Here is a 22,369-nt window from a genome sequence, read left to right as displayed (position 1 = left end):
CTGGAATGATGTGACAGCCTCTGATGGCTCCACTGTACCTTCACATAGTGAAATTAAGGGGTGATCAACCTCTGAGCTTCACTGTGTCATCCAAATCACTTGTTTGGGATTTCCAGTCTATTTATAAATAACTGAAATGCATTGCCTATAAAAATGAACAGCATCCTACAAACCTGGCACTTCTCTATTTAATAATAATTAACTTATAATTACATTATTCTTTCTCTTACTATAAACCAAGTTTTATACCAGAGTAATTAGGAACTTTATATTGTTGCCCATAGATGGATAGGGAGCCAGGTACCAGAGGGTGGAGAGGACATACCAACAAGGTCCTACTAGGAATTCCACCCATGGACACAAATCCCTGCTCTCATTAAGGATCCCATTCTGCTTGGACTTTACATACCTGAGGGATCTCTGTAGGTACAGATGTGTAGGAGGTGTGCAGGCTTGTGTTTAGGAGGGCAGTAATTCCAACAACAGCTGCCCTTACCACAGACAAGCTGGAGAAAAGCACTATCACACTTTATTTTAGTATGCTACAAAAGTCATTGTTGAACTTTATTAGGTACTTTAATACCAAGCATACTTTGAAGTAACAAAAAGTATTGTTGTTATTACTTTTACAGAAAATCAGGTATTTCAACAGTTTTCTTTACAGTTTGTTGACTTAAAAAGAAATTACAATTAACAAGTTACAATGGAGTGGGATGGGAAAGTGGTAACATTTAAAAAGATAAAACATACTATTCTTACTGAGTCAACATTTAATGATGTGCATCCTGGTATGTCTCTCCTTCTGACTGTGTACAAGTTGTACATATTCACTGAGCTGCCCTGACAGGGTTGTGATGTCTTGTGATGACACTTTTTTTGCAATGTTTGTGTATATTTAGAAAGGGCTTTTACATTGCACCATCACCATGATGCTAAACAAAATAATATAATACAGAGAAACCCTGTTTTGGTGATTTCTGTCACAGCAGAAGTGCCATGACTGCAATAATATGGGGTAGAGGTAAACTCAAGGAGCAAATGAAGATGGTGGTATGAGAGCACATCCACATAACAAACCCCTTCACAGACTTTGAGGTGTGAGTGTGGTTGTGAGCCAACAAGAGCAGAGAATGAGGATGGGCTTCACTGAGACACCACTTAACAGGGACTCCTGAATGCATCCAGCCCCTGAGGATATGCATTTTCCAACTGACACTGGTTGGACTAATCACAGATTTAAAAACCTGTCTGAAGTGGGTCCTTAAAAGAGTTTATGCTGCCTCATGTGTGAACGACTTGATTTTTGCCTTCCATCCCCTTTAGGTCAATAGCAGATATTGGGAAGATATTTATGGTGGTTGGCTGATTTGGATGGGGTTTTTGATCAGCTAGTGCTGATCCTTTAGAAGTCAGGAGAATTTTCTACATCCAGCTACAAGAGCAGTTTGAGATTTAAAAAAGTCTAATTTATTTTTTTTAAATGCTGCCCAGATTCACACATAAATTTCCTTGGCTGACACCCAAGTGAAGTCAGTGCCATATTGGTACCTTAGTAGTTAGATAGAAAAGTTACCTAATTTCCCTGTATTTGTTTACTGGCAGTTTGCTTAAAGATAATTTTTCTTTCAAAAGTAAAATAAATTTTTTGAGATTCATGCACTAAATTCTGGAATAATTTGTGTTGTGCAGTCAATAGTTAAAAAGCAGTTTTAACTCACGTTTACCTCATGTCATCAGCATTTTGCATTATTTGGGATCAACACTAGCAATTGATTATTATTTAGCCATTTCCCCTGAAAGCCAAAGAATGAAGTGACAGGCTTTAAAAACCCTGAAGGAATCAGCACTGCAGTGTTCATTTTGTGCTGGATTCATCTGTGACACACAGGAGAACCTAGAGGCATGTAGGGAGCAGTGTGCTCATGGCCAGTCCTGAGCCAGGAGAGACCTGTGCCTTGGTGGGAGTGTTAGAGAGGAGCAGAGAGGGGTCCCTGCCTCCCCCTGCTGCTCTGTGCCTGATTCTTGGCATCCAGGCCCTTCACTAGAGGTCTTCCTTCATACTCTGTGCCTGCTCCTGTTTTACTTCTCAGTGGCTTCTGGAACTGAGAGTGCCCTTTGGGACCTGGGGAGAGAATCACTTCCCCACCAGTGCCCCAGGGCTATTTGCATCCAGCCCTCACATGGCTCTTTGCAACATGTATTTGCTTACTAGTCTCTTAATTTTTGTATTGAGTTCAAACTCAAGGGGTTTTGAGTTGTATTGAGTTTAAACTTAAGGCCAGAAAGTCTCATTAGATCACCTTGTCTGACTGGCATTAGCATGGGCCAGAGAGTGTCACCCCACAGTTGTATGGCAGAATAGGGGGAAGAAACACCATTGAAGTGAGCAGCACTGTGTTACATTTAAGGGGTAAATTACTTTCTCCTATTAAAAAAGAAATCAAGGGCTTTTATTTTGTCACTTCAAATACAAACAATTCTATGCATCTTGGGAAAATATAGCATTATGATATTCAGTCAGACATACCTTATAGTATATATGCTTCATAGAACTAGAATATAGGTCAGAAATAATTTATGAGTCTTAAGTTTGTTACAGTCATATTAATTGGAACACATATGCAATAAAAATTGAGAAGCTTTACAGTTTTAGTCAACTTATTATACAGTGAAGTAAATGAGGTGCAGCAATGTAGCAGTAAAAGTTATGCTTTTTCCACTAGGTGATGGAAACATTCAGAGTCTATAAATGCTAATTTAAGAGAGATGTCCTAACAGCTTCTTGGCTACTGGGATAGGAATAGGCTGAAGTTAACTGCCTCTCTATTGTGAAAGGTTTTAAAGCTTTTTGCTTTCTGTCCGAATAAAAAAAATGACATTTACAAACCTTTTTAATGCATATATATTACATATGTTTATCTAGCAACAACTACACCCCTTTTAATTTATTCCCCAAATGTGACTTTTCATGCATGTCTTCTGGATGCTGTATTCAGCAACAGTTTCTAATGAGCTGGTGTGTAATCCATGATTGCATTTCTCTTCTGAAATCACTTCCATGTCTGGCTGATCTATGTTTAGAAGGTGGTGCTTATCCATCAGGCATTTTTGCACTTGTCAGCATTCTTCTCTGTTGGAGGCCCTTTCCCAAGCTTCTTCCCATTTTAATGTTGATGTACAAAAGCTGTTATTCATTTGTTTTGTGCTCATTCTAGTGAGGATTGGCTTAGTAGGACTGTGCAAAACAGAGAAAAAGAGAGAAGCTGGTTTACTGCCAGCAAACATAAAGATGTTCATGCTGTGCTTAGCTCAGAGCAAGCCTCTGACCAATATTCTAATGCACTTCATTATATGTATTTCCATTTGTCATGAAAAGTGAGAAATGTAATCTGCAGATAGGATTTGTAATCTGAAATTCTCAAAAATAACTTTTCATCAGCTAATAGACACAGGAAGTTAAAATAATGAGATTATTTAATCTAAAGTTTGAACAATATGAAAATAAAGATACAATGCATATGGGGCAAGAATGACATTTACTAGATGAATACCATGAGTCAAGTTAAAATCCTGACATTTCTGTTCTGTAGCAATTACTTCTTTCCCTCAAGGACACAACCCACATTTGCAAACATGATAAAATAATACCTTGTGTTACATTTCAAATGAGGACGGAGGTGTGGGGGAGTTTTCAAATCAAACTCTCCCTTAAAAACTGATTCTCACTGCCCTGTTTCCATGTACTTGAGCAGGGCTGCATACAGGCGAGGGGACAAGGGCTGTGCTGGCACTGGGAGCAGGGTGACAAAGGCTCCTCCTCTCCCTGCAGGTGACAGCCCCGAGCTGGTGCTTCAGGGGCACCACTGGAACCAGGGCTCAGTGAGGAAATCTATTTGCAAGTACCCACGCACAGGCAAAGGTAAAAACCTGGCTGCCCCAGCATCCGGCAGTGAGCAGAAGGTTCTTGCACCAAATGAACTCTGCCAGTTCACCACTAGCTGAACTCAGGCCCCTGAGACCAAACCACGAAGTCCTTTGTCAGGCAGCCTCTCCACTGCCTCCTGTGAAAGGGTCACTGCTCAGGGGGTCTTACAAAGCCACAGCCTGGGGGAGAGGATATCACTGGTTTTGTGACAACAAAAGAAAAAGAATGAATTTCATTGTGAAATGAAAGCAAACAAGGAATTTCAGAACTAGAAACACTTAAAAATATTCCTGTGAGGAGACTGAAATATTTCATTTCTCCCCCCCACCTGACATGGAACAGCCATCTTCTCCATTCCCTCAAATTCCCTACACCCTTGACTCTTGTGATCACCTTGACCTGCAGCTAATTCACCCACAGACCCAGAGAGCGTGGTGCCCCAGGGCAGGATACTCAGACCCTAAATTTGGGGTGGTGGTACCATGAACCAGGGATCCTGATGGTGGCAAACCCTTCTACCATGGACCTTGGATGCCTGCTTCCCCATCAAATTCCCACAAACTGACATTTTTCAAGCAAAATTTGTTTTGCAGGGAAATTTCTGAGTTGTTCGGCATGTATTTATAGTCCAGATTTATTTTACAAGACACTTTTAATTGATGTTGCTGAGACTAGAAAGTAGCAAAAAAGTATACAAGAACTCTAAGGTGAACGAGGGAGGGTGCTGAAAAAGAAAAATGGGTCAGTTTTGTTTGTGTTAAAAAATTAATATGAAATATGTTCACTGTGGTAAAAAGATTTTCATGATGTAAGTATGTAATTGGATGGTAGTTTCCAATTGCAAAAGAAAGCTTTCCATTGATAGCTCCATGAGCTTCCTTTTACACTTTAGAATATGTAACAAAAATGAAAGATAAAGTGTGTTTGAGAAATGGACATTCTTGTGATAAATAAAATCTATTAAAAATCTATTAAAAATGTCTTTGGAACTTTGGTGTATTTTATAAATGTGCTTATACACATTACTAATGTTATTAATGTGGTAATTAATCATATAGGTAAACAGCACTACCAAATAAAGTGAATGAAAAAGTGCCTGAGCCTCTAACGGGGTTATTTGTTAAGTGAGATAAGGGGGTTTGTGAGCCTCTTAAACAATCCTTATTTGGTGAAACTAAAATTTGGAGAAAGATAATGTTGCATGGTAAGGAACACGTGCCCTGATACTCCTAGGATGAATCAAAGCTTAATAAAACTGAATGAATAATTTCTTTCAATTATTTTTAATCATAATTTCATGTACCTGTGTTATTCAAACCCCTAACTTTGCTTATTGGATTTCCAGCAGCACTCAGTGTTTCAGCAGTAACATACTAAGACCTTTATTAATTCTTTGGACAAATTTTGCACACAGATGTTAAACGCATGAAAATGAAATTTAACAAATGCCATAGGTGCTTAGTTGACAAGACATAAGTAAGTTATTCACATGCAATAGCTCTCAGTCTGTTTCGTATCACACCATAGGCTTTTGACTCCTTGAAGTTTGTTTTCTTGGAGCTACAGTGGTGTTGCCTAGAAATCAGTTAATGAGAGCAGTCTTCATGGAAGCTGTATTACCAACCACCCAGCTACTCTGCTGTTAAGTTCCCTATTTAAAGCCTTTAAAGGCTGCCTGTTAGATTGACCTCACCACAACAGGATTGCTACTCATAATTGACACATTCAATTAGGGCAATCACTTCTGCTGGCTGCAGAGCTGGGGTATAGTCAGCCTGGAGGGATTTACAGCATTTTAGTGTTTATGTACATTTCAGAAAGAGGACACTGAGGTTTATTTGTGGTAAATATGAATCACAATGAGATTTTCAGGTTGCTCCCTGCCAAGGTATAAAAGACATGATGAATTTCAGAAGATGGTCCCTTCTATGCTGTTGCTGTAAAGTCAGTAAAATGTGTAGTAAATACAGAGAGAAAGGCAGACCTTCTGGGTTTGGGTATGTATTATCCTTAACACTTTACACCACTAATTGTCACTGGCCATATTGAAATGATCTTAGCCATGTATTCAACTAGCATCTAGAAAATAACACCTTTCCAAGTGTTAATATTTTTTTGCTGACTCCAAACACACTCAACTGCTCTGCTAAAGAGCAGCTGGCACTCGTGGTCACACCAAAATTGGTACAGTTACAAAACCACATCAGCTGGCACAAGGCCATGGGTTAATGAAGTACCAGAGATTCCCTCACAGGGCCTCCACAGGATTCCTACAGCCTAAACATCATCTCTGCTGAATGCTGGCACTGTGGTGAGTGTAAGGGAGGAGATGAAGGATGAGAGAAACATTGATGCTGAAGCTCTGCAATTGAAAATAGACATGCTGAGGCACCTTGGATAACACTGCTGCCTGGGCTGTAGGCCAAAAGAAATTGGACAAGTTCAGTTTTAATGAGGTGTTGGAGTTCTCACCTTTCTGCTTATAGAACCACAGAATTATTAAGGTTGGAAAAGACTCCTAAGATCATCAATTCCAACCGTTAGCACAGCACTTGTACATTCATTCCTAAACTGTAACTCCAAGTGTCACATCCACACACCTTTTGGACAACTCCAGGGACAGTGAATCCAAGACTTTTCCTGGGCAGTGTGTTCCAGTGTCTGCCACCTCTTTTGCTGAAGAAATTTTTCCTAATATTCAATCTAAACCTCCCCCGGTGCAATTCAAGGCCATTTCCTCTCGTCCTGTCACTTGTTACTTGAGAGAAGAGACCAACCCCCACCTGGCTACAACCTCCTTTCTGGGAGTTATAGAGCATGATAGGATCTCCCCTGAGTCCCCTTTTCCCAGGCTAGACACCCCCAGCTCCCTCAGCTTCTCCTCATAGGATTTGTGCTCACCAGCTTTGTTGCCCTTTTTGGACACACTGATCTGGGAGCTCCTTATAACCACAGGTAAATGGTTTTATTGCTTACATGTATTCATGGCCCGGACAATATCCAAGTGTATAATTAAAAGGCATGAAAGGCAGATGGATGCCCAGCTGCACAGAGCAACCAATGACCCATCATCTCTTATTTTCTTGAAGATAGTCTCTTTAGAACATATAGCAAACCCTATTTGAGTGGCCTGAGAGAATTATTTTGTTTTTCATGTGATGAGAGAGAGGACTTATGTGTATTCCCATTTCCCTACGTGCTGTGGGTGCCTTTTCCCTCTTGATGCTCTGAGGATCCTTTGCCCTGGCCTCATGGGGAGATGCTTATCCATCACTTGTAGAGTGACCCTGGGGCAAACTGTGCTCTCAGTAAACAGCCAAGCACCGACTCAGGTCCTCTCCAAGAATCCTGGTGATCCAAGCTGAAACTCTAGTATGTGTTTTGGGGAAACTGTCACAGATCATACTGGAAACAGCTCTGTGGCCAAGAGAGGAGTAAGTTGTGCTCTGCTGCCTACACCTGCTCTGCAGCTGAGACACAGTAAGGCAGGAACAAGGCTACCCTGTGGAGATGGAAAGAAGAATGGACAGAAATTCCCCAACTCTTTTGCTAGAAGTTCTCTTTCACTATTTCACTGTTCAGCACCTTCTCAACAAAATGTGATAAATGACCTGTCCACAGACCTGCCCAAGGCATTTCCTCCTCCTCTTGGCAAACCAGCAGGCAGGGGTTAAAGAGAATGCACAGTAAGCCTTGAGGAGTTACTAAAAATTTTACAAAATTTTGGGATTGAAATTGTGTGACAGTTTTGTCCATATGGCATTAGAGGAGAAGCTCATCTGAGCAGAAGGTGTGTAAGCTTGCTCTTCTACAGCAGCACTTTCTTGCAATAAAATAGAATTGAATCACATAAAAAGAGACAAGTTTTTTCCTCATTCAGTATGCAGGCCCTGTGAAACCAGAGCTGAGTGGAACAGTGGGACTTATTCAATCTGCTATGTGGTATCCTGCTCACCCTGTTAGTGGCAGCAGCTAAACTCCTGGGTATGGCTTATGGGAAGTGTTTCTAGGACTGTAGGAAATGGTTTCAGAAGTATTCAGGAATTTTCTCAGTGTGTGGCTCAGGTGGTTTTGCTGTCAGAAGCCTCAGCTCATGCACAAGCACATTTCTAGCATGTGAGAGGATGCTGTGGTGGTATGCTCAGCCCTAACTAGCTCTGATGGCTGCACCCAGCTTTCTCTGGGCGTTGGGGTGGGGTGGCAGCATGGGAGCCAAGGGCTGTCTGGAAAGGTGGGCTGCATGCCAGGATGTCCCCTTGAGGAAGGTCACCTCTCAAAGTTACTCTTTGAAGCTGAGAGAGTCCTCACTGCAACAGAACCTTGGTAAGTGGTTAGTGCACACTAAACTTCAAAATCTGAGCTGAGTGATATAAAGGATTGATTGTGCAAGTATAATCTCTCAGACATAAACCACTGAACAAGTCTGGGACACTCCTCTTTGAGAAGGGGTTTAGAAGGGGATTCTTTCTGAACCTCATGGCTCAACAACAGGATCTCTGGCAGTTTTGTCTGACCTTGTCCTCTATGCAGGAAATGAACAATCTTGCCATTCAATCTTGTTAAAATACTGTCAAATTCACCATTGAACTTTGTTAAATCACTGTTTTATATCTCTCTTGTATATTGTTGCTTCTCTCTTACAGGTGCAGTTGCTTCCATCCATGACAGATGGTTTCAGGGCCACAGGGCAATGATGGGCTGAACAGACAGAATGCTGTTTTATTAGACATTGTTTTCTGAGAAGAAACAGAAAGATGTTGAAGCATCCAGTCAAATAAATTTTTCCAGGTTTCCAGCATCTCTGTGCAACACACAGCTGGACAGAACTTTGCTGTCAACTTACAGGCTGTCATTCACAAGAAAAACACAGCACACTGTCAGACCTAAAGCTACACTCCTTGAATACTTAATGCACTCCTGCTCTCCCCGAAAGGCTCTGGCCAATTCTTGTAGTTCTAAAATCCAATTTGATCTTACATTGGTTTTCCCCCTCTTTTTCTGTTGTGTGTGATGACTGAAACATGGCAGGAGGAAATGGATGTTGGTTCAGAGGCTGTTTGGTTGCAGACAGCAAGCTGTGGGGGGAAAATCATGGAATCATTGAATGGTTTGGGTTGGAAGGGTCCTGAAATGTCATCTTATTTCAACTCCCCTGCCATGGCAGGGATGCCTTCCAGTTGACCAGGCTGCTCAAAGCCCACCCAACCTGGCCTCAAACATATCCAGGGACAGGGCATCTCTGGGCAACCTGTTCCAGGGCCTCACCACCCTGGCAGTAAAGAGCGACACAGCAGGGACACATTATTTTCTGCATTGTTGATTTCTCCAGACAGAATGTTTTTTGAAGCTATTTCGACAATAAACAGAAATCTCCAGGATTAAATGTGCTTGTAAAAAAAATTGATAAAAAAAAAAGGCATTCAGCAGTGAAGAGTCATCACCTTATGCCAAGGTATGAAAGAAGACATGTATTTGGAAATTAAGTCTGGAGCACCGCATGGGTCAGGGCAGCCTAACCATTTGTGTTCTTGACTTCTTGAAGTTCCTGTTTTCTTCCAGATGGAAATGTTGAGAAAGGTGAGAAGATATTTTGGGAGGAGAGATCAGATAGAGGTGAGGCCTGGAGAAGCATCTCACATAACATCAGCTCTCTCACAGTCAGACATCAGATGTGAGGAGAGCAGGACTGGACCCTCCTGGGGTGACCCATTTAATCTTAGGATGGCTCCTAGGATGGAAGAGTGCTGTTGGCTTCTGTGGGGCTGTAGACCTGAATGAGATGGGAGGCCTAAATTTGAGATGGACAAAGTGAGGTGTGTGAATCCTGGAATTACAATTACTCTGCACAAAGTCATTAACTGCGTGCATGGAAAAAGAGAGAAGCTGCTGACTATGCATGGAAGATCGTCAGCCTGAAATATCAAACAATTAGGCAGTTTTGTAACAAAGCTTAGATGATTAGGCTTGTTTGTAACAAGCAATCAGAGACCTTGTAAAAGCACAGCTTGAGGATGGGTGTTTCTAGTCCTTTTGGGTGTGTCATTGTGCACCAGGACTGCCTTCCCAGAGAGCAAATGGCTTTGCAGAAGCTGGGTCTGAGATTCCAACCCCAGGTCAGGAAGGCTCAGTAAGATCAGTTAAAGAGCTTGAGAACTGCCTGGGCAGGGATGCAAGCAGCAGGCCAGCCTGAAGGGAAGGCATGAGCCAAGCTACATATAGCACTCAGCTTGGCTGTCTTGTCAGTGAGACCATGCCTGAAGGAGCAGGTGAATTTTGACTGCAAATCTTGTGAAATGGGGTTAGAGCAGCTTAAAGAAGGCACCTCTTTGGAGCCTGACAGTTTTATTATCACTGAAAGGACCCTCCCTCAGCTACTCCTTAATATAGCCAGTTGGCAATGACAGACTTTAGAACTATGAATATGGGCAGGCTTCAAGCTTCCCTGCCACCCTTCCTAAATCCCTGGCTTGGGTAGCTTTCCTCCTTTGAATGCAGCTCTAAGAATACAACATATGCATATTAACTGGTGAGAAAGACAGGAGGAGAGTGAAAGACAGAGGGAAGAGAGACCTATCCAAGGATGGATCAAGTTGTAGCTGTCATCTCTGTCATCTGCTGGCACCACTCTGGGCCGGTGGAAGCAGGGCTCCTTTGGGTGATGGCTACAAACTCACTACAAACTGCTTTTGGATTCCTCATCTGGGCAGCTTGGTGCTCGTGGCTGTACCTCCAGGGCATGATCCCCATCCCCTGCTGCTGTCACCCCCAGCAGTGTGCCCTGGACACGGGAGGAGGCTGTGTGTGTGCCTGAGGTGGGAACCAACACACTGGGGTGTCGTGATCGGGTCCTGCTGAACACTGGGCTGCCTTTTCCTCCATTTCAATATTTGCTTCTGTCAAGAAAAGGAAGATTTTTATCATAATGAACAAACACAGCAAAAAGCCTCCTATTCTTTCTCCTAAAGAGTTTTCTTTTACTGTGGATCATCACAGAGATGCTCCTTCCTCTGGTGGTCCCTTTCCAGAAGGCTCATCAATTTGTCTTTTGTACTTGGTGGTGTTTCTGTCAAGTTTGGGATGGGAGTCACGTCTCAAGACAGGTTTGCTGGCATGGGAGATCTAGTATGTTGTTGGAAGAACTGGCAAGAGGCTGAAATGCCTTCATCAATAATGTCTTTCACATGAAGTAGCTTCCTGCTCTGCAGAGTTGTAGGCTCAAGTCAAGCAAAATCAGCCACTTGTTGTTCATCTATTTTTATTTCCTCCATGTGGTTTGCTGCAGTCTTTCTTTGCCCAGATGGTCAAATAAATTGCTGTCACTAAACAGGAGTCTCTGTACGGTGATTCCTAAACTCTTCCTGTTCTTTAACTGTTAAATGAGAAAATGTTTCAATTTCTTTATATTCTGCCCATTTGCTGCAGCTGTTTTTCAGTTTCTGCCCTGGAACCCAGAGGATCTGTAGGTATTTTTGTTTGTTTTTCCAGCCTTCAAGCTGCGTGATCAGACTTCTCAGAAAGACTTTATTTCCCTGTATTTAAGGACTGCTACAAACTTTAATGTACATGTTTACAAGGAGCTTTTCTGAGGATCCAGCCATGTCAGTGAGGTATCTTGATGAGGTTCTGGGCATATCAGCCACAAAATGTTTGGATTGGCATTGCACAATCTTACTTTTTTTATTTTGTTGGTAACATTTAATATCTGACTTTAGTAGCATTATATCTTCCAAGAGTTTTCCTGTGCTAGGCAATGTTAGATGTTGACGTTGGCACGTTTTTTGGTTTGGGAAAACCTTGCTGCCATTGACACAAAGCTCTCCTTGTCTGGGCTGGGCCATGGGGGCAGGCAGGAGGCAGAGCCCAGGGCCAGCGAGGGCTGGGGGCTGCGAGTGAGCCCTGCAAGAGCCACTCTGCCTTCACTGTGTGCTCGGGCTCTGGGCTGGCTTCAGCCTGCTTTCCTGTGAGCACAGAGAGAGTGGGAGTTCGGTGCTGGGAGAAAGCCAAGATGCTGAAGCACATCCTTGAAGGTGCCAGCCAGGATCTCTGAGTAAGGAAGCTGCTACGATGGGGCTTATTTTAGTGGTGTGACAGAAACGGAGCTCTGCTCTTTTTTCAACACACTGGATTTCTCCAGATGAATTCACAATTCATATAGTGAATGTTCTCTCCTAACAGAAACAAATAGGGCTCTGACAGTTCTCTGGACATTCCAACATGACATTTCTGTGAATGAAATTTCCTGAAAAAAGGCTGTTTTTTTTATTTTTACACAATAACTAAAACCTTGCAAGAAGTTTAAGTGTCACAGAAAACATAATAAAAACATCAATGCTGATGAACCTTAAATGCTGCAGAATAATAAAAACATTTAAACCCTCTTTTTGTATGTGAAATTAATTTCCCTGTTCTGTGGCCACTGCCAAAGCTGTGTGACCTGGGAACACAGCACAAACCCATGATGAGTAAAGGCACATCCAAGGATTTCCAAAAGTTTTCCAAACTTCTTCTTTGTATGTACTTGTGCTGATGGGAAGAGCAATTTTGATGAATGAGTTGGGCTGGAACTGGGAGTGGGGCTCTGGCTGCTGGGGCTCACTGGAGGGGAAGGGGACTTTGTCCAGGCCACCTCTGGGGCAGGGGCTCACCAAGGCAAGGCTGTGCCTCCTTCATCCTGCCACACTCCTCTCTGACTAGCTGGCTGCTCTAATGTTGGGTCTCAACCAAAACCTGCTAATGAGCTGTAAATATTGATCCCCTTTGCCTTTGAGAAAGATACAGGTGCCAAATTACATGTTTATGGGCAGCAGGAAGATAACGATCTGGAGCAGCTTTGGTCTGAGATTTCACAAGTGCAGTTTAGTGATTAGCTTACCCAGCACAAGAATGTTAATTAACTGTCTGTATACTCTCTAGGTAAATAGGAAGTATTTGGAACTGTACATAAGACAGTTTCCAAAGGTATGAAATTACATGTTAAACTACTGAAAAAAATCTCTATGGGGTTAGATGATACTCAGCTAGAAGAGAGTCTGGATTTGGGAGCTGGCAAAGCCAGGTTCTAGAGAGAGGGTGAGCTTTTTGGTGAATACCATCTGTCATGAAAACAATGTTGAATGCTTATGGTCCTGAAGAGTTTTTTTCTGTCATCTTCCTTTTCTTGCTCGAAATCCAATTGTGCAGGCTTTGGATGATGTGCAAGGATTTATTATTGCTATTAATTTATATTATCCCCTTTAACATTTTCTTGAGTTGCTCTAGAGGTGTGAAGGGCACTCTTGAAAAAGTAGAGATTCCTTCCCCTAAGAGCTTTCTGCACAGAAGGCAAACTGCAATCAGCAGTGCAGAGAAGAAAAAATCTCAGGGAAGGAATGGGAGGGCTGTGTTAGGAAATTGCCAGCTGAAGAGCATGCAGAAAGGCAAGCTGGTTTACAGGCCCTGAGTGACCGTTGTGGTACGGTGTCCTCTGGGTCACAACAGGAGGGTGACATCCCAGCGTGTCCAGCAGTCTTAGGCAGGCATCCACGTGGTGCTGTAAATAGACCACCTTGTTTCCTCCTCTGGAAGGATCACGCCCCACACAACATAAGATCAGCTCTAGGGCTTAGAATCCTCAGTGGCTTCTTCCCCCTTCTACCCTGCACCTGATTCACACAGACACATGGACAATTTCCCTGTTGTTTGGCTGTTCCCACCAATGACCATAAGACAAGTCTTGGGTAAAATGCACCTTTCAATGTAAGGATGACACTGTACTGGCAAGGAGAGCAGGGCAGTCTCGAGCAGCACCCAATCCAGTACCAAACACTGACAGGAAGTGGGGAGATCTCCAGCCCACCATCTCAAACCAAACCCCAGTTTCACCAGGATTCCTCAAAGCTCAGTCACTAGTTTCTCGGAGACAGCAATAATTCAGAATGATCTATTAAATAAAGAAGACACTGTACAGGTTTGTTCAGAAAGAAGCTCATCTGTAAAAAGCAGGGGCAGCTTAGACAAAAGAGAAGCAGTCAGGTCCAGTTGCATCCACACAGCTCCATCTCCAGCAGTGCTCCCTGAGGAGCCTTTCACTCCACCTGCTGCCTTTAGTGGTGTAGGGTTAGTGCCCTGTCCTGCTGAGCAGCTCTAGAAAAGCCCCAGTAAAGGCTTCCACCCTGCCACACCCCAAACAAGTAATATTTGTCCATACTTCCCTCTCATTTTGCTCCATCAGCATATGGGCAGGTCAGCAGTGGGGGCACAGTGTGTACCCCTGGTGCCGGGCTGCTCAGGGAGCAGTGCCACTGCTGCTGGCACTGCTGGCACTGCTGGCACTGCTGGCACTGCTGGCACTGCTAGGGCTGAGGGTCCTGTCGGGGCTCCCTCCCCTCCAAGAGACCCTGGCAGTGTTGACTTTGCAGTGCAGGTGCTGCCTGGGTTTGGTATCTGGCACCAAGACACCTCCTTGGTGCTTAAACACTAATGATGGATTTCTGCTGTGGAGTGATAGCTCGTGTTGTGCAGCTGGGTTAATGTGTGTCAGCTGTCACTGTCCCTGTCAGCCACTGCTGTCACTGAGCAGCAGATAAGCAAATCTGTGATGATGCATATCCCAGAGAGCAGGGATTAAATATTTCATCGCCTCAGACACTGAAACATCTCCTAATTTGGTGTCCTTTTCTAGAGGTCACATCCTCTCGGATTGCCCAGCCCTGGGGGAGAGCAGAGGCTGCCTGGGTTTCAGAGGCTGTGGGGCTGAGCAGTGCTGGCAGCAAATTCCCTGCAGCCAGGGAGAGCCAAGCTGCTGTGCCAGTCTTGGCACATTTAAAAATTAGCAGAAATTCAAGGAAAAAGGAAAACCTCCTTTTTTTTCCACTGGGCCTGATCAGGCAGTTGAGCCTCTGTAGTACAGACCAGGGACAAGTGGCCTAGTGGCCAGCCTGGGCTGTCTCTGGGACACACTGCTGAGCACCTGGCACCATGGATTGGGTACCTGCCATGTGTGGTGGCTCACTCTGGAAAGCATCAGCTGTGGCTATACTTAGGTCCATGTGCTTGTTTCCTGGTGTTCCCAAAGGGATGGCTCACTGAACCCAGGAGATGAGCCTGGTGGTCACTCCTACAGCCTTTGCATCACCGTGGGTCCATCCTCTTTCTTCCCTGCAGCGATATGCAAACCCCTTTGCCAGCAAAGCCTCACATTATTGATAGCTTGGAGACAGGAAAAAAGCTACAGTTCAGATTTCTTCACTCTCCTGGACTTTTCTGGTGTTACCTATAGGAACTTTATATTGAAGGAATTTTTAGTGCAAAATACCAGTTTGTCGTGACTGAAATATTCTTAGATTTTTTTTTTTTTTTAATGCATGAAAGGAGCTATTCTAGGGGGATGCAGAAAATGAAAGAAAATTCTCTGATAAACAAGATCTTGGATACTTTTAGGCTAACTACCTACAGAAACAAATAAAAATGAAAATGTCTCCTTTTTTTGTACCACGCTGGAAGACACAGAGGACCCTTTCTGTTTGTGCTGCTCAGGAAATAAAGTTCTTGTTTTCCAGAAAGACTTAATGAGCCACAAACATTCAAAAACCAGGAAGACATAAAAACATGAGTTCTGAAAAGCCCCATTTTTTTCTTATTTCCTGAGAGCTAGTGGATTTCTTTGCTATTATGAGGCACAGAAGGGTGATTTTTGTTTGTTTTCGTTTGCACCTTTTTTTTTAAGCTGAGATTGAAGTACAACACGTGATTCAGAATTGGAACTTGGAAAACAGAAAGCATGAGCAGTTGTGACGCTTCTAAACCTGTGGGTTATTCTACAGGCATTTCATCTTCATCCCTTCCTTGTTTTCATCTGAGCTAATCAACTTCCTTTGCTGTGCCCTCTATTTGGACAACAGACAGACTGCATCCTCCATATGGGTCATTAGTGGCTGGATCTCAGCAGAAAACAAACTGGGGTTTTGCAGGTGGATCTTTCTGCTTCCCTGTTATGTAAGGCCTCCAAATCAGTATTCATGTGCACTGTGAAGTAGCAGCATTTCTGCTTCTTTCTGATTTTTTTTTTTCATGCGGAGAAAGTATAGTTTGTGCTGGCTTCTACATAAAAATAGCAAATTTTATGAGATGCATTTCCCTCAGGCCCCACGGAGTAGAATTTGTTCTGTAATAAGAGACCAATGTGTTTTAATTGCTTGTTGTAGACTATTACCTGTTAAATTTTCCTGACAGTGTGACACCAGCAAAAAACTTCTTTTCTGTTTTGCTTCCTTCTACTTTACAGCTGTCAAACAACTTCAACATCTAAGGATAAAACATGACAGATGACTCAAATATGTGACAGGTCATAAAATATTGATTTTTCACGTTACCTGCTAATGAAACACACGCACCATGGGTAAAATCTTCCTTACTTTGGATTCCTGACTTTTAATTGTTATAATTCCAGTTTAGGTTGTAGTCTACAATTAGGAAGTAATGGGCGTGGTCCCAGGAAGTACTAAAGCCTGTAAATAAGGAATCAGTTCTACTTTTCTTTAACTAGTGTTTTTTATTTAGACTACCAACCGCTTTTTTGTGTTAAAATCTACATCTGATGGAAACTCTTTGGGAGCTTTCTGGTTCTTTTTTGACTCAGTAGAACCAAGCCAACTCCTAAGATGACATTATAATGAGAAGCCCCAAGGATCAATCAAAGGCTTCCCATTATCATTTTCTTCCCCAAGAGAAGAACCTTCTCTTGATCATATGTGAAATAAATAATATTTACTAGATTTTTTTTCAGGATTTTGGTATTTTTCTGGTTAAGCTTATAATTTTTAGTCTTTTTAGGTAATTTTCAACCAGCAACAGCTCAGTCTGGACTTTCTTGTCTGATCCTACTGGATCCTTTCTGTCAAATGAAAGCAGTATTTTTTTGGCTAGAAATCTCTGTGTAAGATCTTCTGGCAGGAACTAGGGGATGCTGCCCTTCCTTTTAAGGACACTGAACCTACCTTTCAAGCAAAATCTGGAAAACAGTGTTCAAAACTAGGTGTGTAATCTCTTGAGTAGGGCTTGTGTCTGGTACAAATTTTGTGCTTCAGCAGTGACGTGGTGGGTCCTGCCAGCCTCCTGCCTCGAGCCTGAGGAGCAGAATTGTGTCTGCACTTCTAAAACACCTCCCTCTCTGTGACTGAAAACTTCCCACAGAAAAGTTAAGATCACCCCTCCTAAGAGGAGCCCTTTCTATTGTGGTGAGACCCCTTTTTAACAGTGAGCTTTCAGTGCAAAATTATCTGGGACCAGAGGAGCGCCAGTGCAAGGACATGCTGGAGGCTGGCAGACATTGGTCCCTGAGACAGGAGGTGCTGGAGTCTGATGTGGTTTCTGCTGCTGCTCAAGGGGAGACCCCTGCTCTCCATAACTCCCATGCTTGGAAAACTCAGTAGCCCACAGGTGCCAGAGTGTCCCTGCTCCAGGTGGAATGATGGGTGCAGAGGAGCAGATGTGCTTTGGGCTGTTTCCTTGGAAGCAGAAGGACTTTTCCTCTGTGTGGCTTCAGAGGGATGGACAAGCTCTACCATGATGCACCATGCAATTACTGCCAGGGCAGATCCAGCCTTAGGAGTGCTGAGAATCACAAGACAACACTTGTAGGCAAAAATTCTGCTCCTTTTCTGAGGGAGGGCTGCTGACATGGCCAGGGCTGGCAGCAGGAGCAGCTGGGTTCCTGCCCCACACTGTTTGCCTCACTTGGAGCATTTGGATGGTGCAGCCAGACCCTGAGAGCATCTCTCTGATAACCAAATTACCACAACTGGCACTTTAACAGTTCACTCAGGAACTAAAGTGAGGTGAGACCAGCCCTTGTATCACAACAGCCCCATTGGGGCTGGATGATAAAAGGTGTGTTGAAAATACAGAACAAGCATTTGATGAACAGTAGTTGATGCAGCATCTGTGTGCTTGGAAGGTTGTCTGTTTTCCACTTCTATTAGCCAGACTTCTAAAAGAGTTGAACCATGAATGTGAAAAACCTGAAAAACATTCTCATAGCATTTTAGAGAACTTTATTTAGATAAGCTGCTTTCATTACCCACTTAGATTGAGGAATAGAGGATCTCCAGTGGAATAGAGAATATACTCCTCTATTTGTGGGTTACAGTAATTAAGGAGGGGCTCCAAGTGTGTTGTAGGTCAGAAACAGTATTCAACATTTATAATGAGTTAGAGAAATGATCTGAGAAAACAGGACACAATTCAACAGCAATACATGCATGGGCAAAGGAGAGAGTTTTACAGGATAAAAATTATGGACCAAACAACCACATAATTCCACAAGGCCCTTCTGTGGTGAAAAATAGACATTTTGAAGAAGTAGAAAAAATTATCTGCAAGATGCACAAAGTGAGTCCCTCAGGCTGCCCAGCAAGGCCTCAGCTGCTGGGTTGGCTTTTTGGCACTAGACTGAGGGAGAAGTGCACCTACGTGGTGAATACAAGGGTGGAACAACAAGAGTGTCAGAATTCTTAATGTAGGAGAAAAGATGGGCAATTGATCTGTGTAATCTAGAGGAAAGGAGACTCAGTGGACATAACACTCTTTACTCTTTACCATGAAAAAAGCGGCTGCGAAAATGAAGGGAATAAATCATGGGAATGTGACAAGTAATGGACTTAGAGAGCAGCCAGGGAAATTTCGCAGACATTAGGAAAGCCCTGTCCAAGATAAAGCCCTTTGGCCTTGGAGCAGCTGCTAAGAGAGGAGTGGGAGCTGCTAATGCTGGGGTCCTGCAGTGCTCCCCCCGAAATGCCCCCACTCCCTGCAGCCAGGCAGAGCCAGAGGCACATGGAAACCCACACTGACCCACTGACACACAGCAGGGAGACAGGAACAGAAAAACGTGCTGCCTCCACCTTACACCCTTGGCCCCACAGGAGGGACACAGCCCTGTGAGGATGCTGGGCTACAGGGGCAGTGCATAAGGCAGGGCTCAGGTGACAGCAGTGTCTTACTGTTCACCCTCTCTCCAGTTGGAGGGACTAAATTACTTGGGAACAGCACGTTTTCTCCCCAGGTGACTTACACAGAGGGCATTTCCACTGATCAGGGAAGAATGATTCCCCAGCCCATATTTCTGTGCCAACTGTACTGCCTATTTTTAACAGCAAGCTGCCATTAGCATTTGTTTGCTAAAAATAAACACATTTCAAATGCAATTCATTACCTAGAGCATTAGGGTAAAGGCAATTTATTCTTCAGTCAAGAAGAAATATTTTTAAGAGATAAATTGGTTCATGCAAATTTCTGTGACTTGCACTCAGTGCACGTGGAACCAGCAGAGACAGTGCTCTGATTTCAGTCAATTGATGGGATAGATCACAAAATTCAGGAAGCTGCTGAGGAGATCAGTGCAACATCCTCTTTAACTTAATTAAAAACATGATGACAATTATGTAAGAGAAAAACTAAAAAGAGATGTGGGGTGGTAGACACAGTTCTCCCTTTGAACTGCAGCAGAAGTGTAACAAATGGGCAGATAAGGCTCTTGAGGAGGGGATGTTCTTCATTATATTGATGGTAATGGCTTCCTAAAACCTAAACATCACTGCCTCTTGCTCACAGAACAGGGAAATACTACAAGGGCACAATTCTGAGTCAGAAAGTGCTAGTACAGAAGGATTTAAAAATGGGTTTAGATGAGCTGCTGAGCCAGGAGATGGATGGTGATCTCTGGTGAACCTATCCTTCATGAATCCCTTAGTTTCCTTCCTATTAAAAAACCCAGCGAACTTGCTGTCTTTTGGCAGGAGGATTTGTAGAGCATGTAGTGAATTCCTTCTCTGAAAGTTCACAAGCAGGAACTGAACCTGAGCCTCACATACCCATCTCTCCTTCAGAACAAAAATAATGTACCATAAATAAATAAAAAAACATAAAAAGAAAAAAATCGACTCAGAGTCCCCAGGATATATGAGGGAGAAGCAGAGCTTTCATATCCAGCCACTGCTCATACAGCAGGTCCTGCAAAATCGGCAGAGTCTGGTTTTCCCCACTAGAGGGGACTGCAGTATCTAGAGTTACCTGCTCACTCAAAGCAGTTCTTCAAAATGTGGCATTACTAAGAAAATTAATTACTGATACTTGTAATATAATTTAAAACGGTGTAAAATTGGCATATATTGGAAACCTTTATTAAATGTACAAAATGAAAAAAAAAAACCTTGAATTTAGGTTCCTTTATTAGACACTATTTTGAAGCTGCCAGATTTAAAAAATATAAATTAATGTCTTTAGTTTATCTGAAAAATGTGGGACGTTTTTCTATACTGTTTTTCAATGTATGTATGAAATATTTTAAATTAAAATCTGTTTAATGTCAGAAATTTAATCTATAAAATGCTCCTGATGATTCACAGTAACTTGTGTTAAATCTGCAAAAACCAACACCTTGCTGTCCCCAAAACAGTTTGGTGGCAGGATTCTTAGCTAATTGCAAATACTTGAGACAAAATGCAGAGAGAGAGAGAGGTAAGAGCCCAGATGTGGGACGTGCTGCTGGGGGATGCCACAGCAGGTGGCACAAAGCAAGCTCTGAACATGGGAGAAAACAAGTTCTGACTTCTTGTGGTCTCTTACCCCTATGGTGTTGGCAGTCAAGCATTTCCAGGTGCCTGTTTCACCAGAAACATCCATCAAAATAGCACAAGTTAAAGTACATGTGCAATTGTTGAGGTTTTGAATTCCAGGATAGGGAATAACAGAATCATAGAATTGTTGAGGTTGGAAAAGATCTAGGATGATTTATTCCAAGCTTTATCCCATCATCACCATGTTCACCACTAAACCATATCCCTTAGTGCCACATCCACACACCATTGAACACTTTCAGAGACAGTGTTTCTGTCACTTCCCTGGGAAACCTGTTCCAACTCCTGACCACTCATTCAGAAGAAATTTTTCCTAGTATCTAATTTAAACCTTCTCTGGTGCAACTTCAGGACATTTCCTCCTGTCCTGTTGCTTTTTGCCTCCTCTCAGGCAGTTGTGAGTGGTGAGGTCACCACCAAGCCGCCTCTTCTCCAGGCTAAACAGCCCCAGTTCCCTCAGCTGTTCCTTGCAAGAATTGTGTTCAATGTGCAAGCACTGGTGCCTACTGCCAAGGGCCAAGACTTGGGTTTGAAGTTGTTGTTCCTGCCAGTAGGTTTTGTTTTACAGAACTTAATTTGCATCAGTTCTTACTAAGGGAGCAACAGTGGAAGATACCTCCCTCATCCTGTGATTTATCCATATGTGAGTTGTGCTGCAACAAACTGGACTTTGTACCACTGATCACAGCCCTTTACCTGGCAGTTCAGCCAGTTTTCTGTCCACCTCACTCTCTAGTTATTTAGCCCACACCTCATCACCTTGTCTGTGAAGTTACGGCATGCACAAAACCCCTGCTGAAGTCAAGATGAGCAATGCCACTCCCTGCTCCACTGAGAACCACTGAGGCAGTCATGTTGCTGTACAAGGCTTTCAGGTTTTCTCAGGTGCAATTTCCCCTTGGTAAATCCAGGCTGACAACTTCCAATCAGCTTCTTGTCCTTTGTGTTTGGAAATGATTTCCAGGAGTATTTGCTTCATGACCTATCCAAGGACTGAGGTAACACTCCCATGCATGTTGCTCCCCACATCGTCCCTCTTGGAGATAGCAGTGACACTGAATGTCTTGTCTATGGTATTCCCAAACCTATTGAAGTTATTAAACTACTTTTCTGACTTGGTGGATGAAAATAATTATTTCCATGGTCATCTTCTTGCTATGGGAATGGCAATCTTTTCAGGTGCCTTCCCCAGCAACACTTTTCCTTGATTGCTCCCTCCATTCAAAACTCTTCATTTCCTGCTGTTCTCTTTTCAGGGAGTGTGACCAGGACACCAGCCCAGTGCAGGTGAGTCACTGGGATGTTTCTCTCACACTGGGCTGTTTCCAGAGGACTGAACCTCTGCCACAAGCCCATTCAGTTCCTATGAGGAGGGAGTGCAGTGGGAACTGAGAGTGGCTCAGAGGATAGAGTGGAAAGTATGAAGATCTTTTAAAGCTACCTTTTCTTCTCTCTCTCCCTTTCCTAATCGATTCTTGGTCCTGAAGAAACTCCTGTGGGATGCTGCTGTCAGAAACTTGTCTCCCTTTCCCCCTTATTTTCATTGCTCCTTTTGCAGGTGACAGGCAATTTTCTCCTGTTTATTAAGGTTATCTTTTCCTATACCCATCACAGGTTTCAATCTCCTCTGTCCTTTTCTGCTTTCCATTATCTTCTTTTTTATTCTAAGAAGAGAAAAGAAGGGAGCACTGGCATCCCAATTATTTATATGCAAATATTTCCTCTACTTTTGTCCTGATTTAGCAAAAGTTAGAGTCCTAAAGGAACAGGCAAGAGAGTCCCTTTTATTCCCATCAGGCATTCTTGCAGCTTCATTCCTGGCTAGCAAAGCAGT

At 43.1% G+C, this 22,369-nt stretch overlaps 1 protein-coding gene across 1 annotated transcript in view; it reads right to left on the bottom strand.

Moving 5' to 3' along the window:
• Nucleotides 1-551: 551 nt before the first annotated feature.
• The window catches only part of LHFPL3 (LHFPL tetraspan subfamily member 3), a 237,737-nt gene continuing 215,919 nt past the window's right edge, over nt 552-22,369 (bottom strand). Inside the window, 1 exon segment of the mRNA XM_033058156.2 lies at nt 552-3,235. The gene's annotated coding sequence lies outside the window, so the exon portion shown is untranslated.

This window comes from Catharus ustulatus, chromosome 4 (genome assembly GCF_009819885.2).
Source record: "Catharus ustulatus isolate bCatUst1 chromosome 4, bCatUst1.pri.v2, whole genome shotgun sequence".
Lineage (NCBI taxonomy): Eukaryota > Metazoa > Chordata > Aves > Passeriformes > Turdidae > Catharus > Catharus ustulatus.
This window is presented reverse-complemented; position numbering and strand designations above follow the sequence as displayed.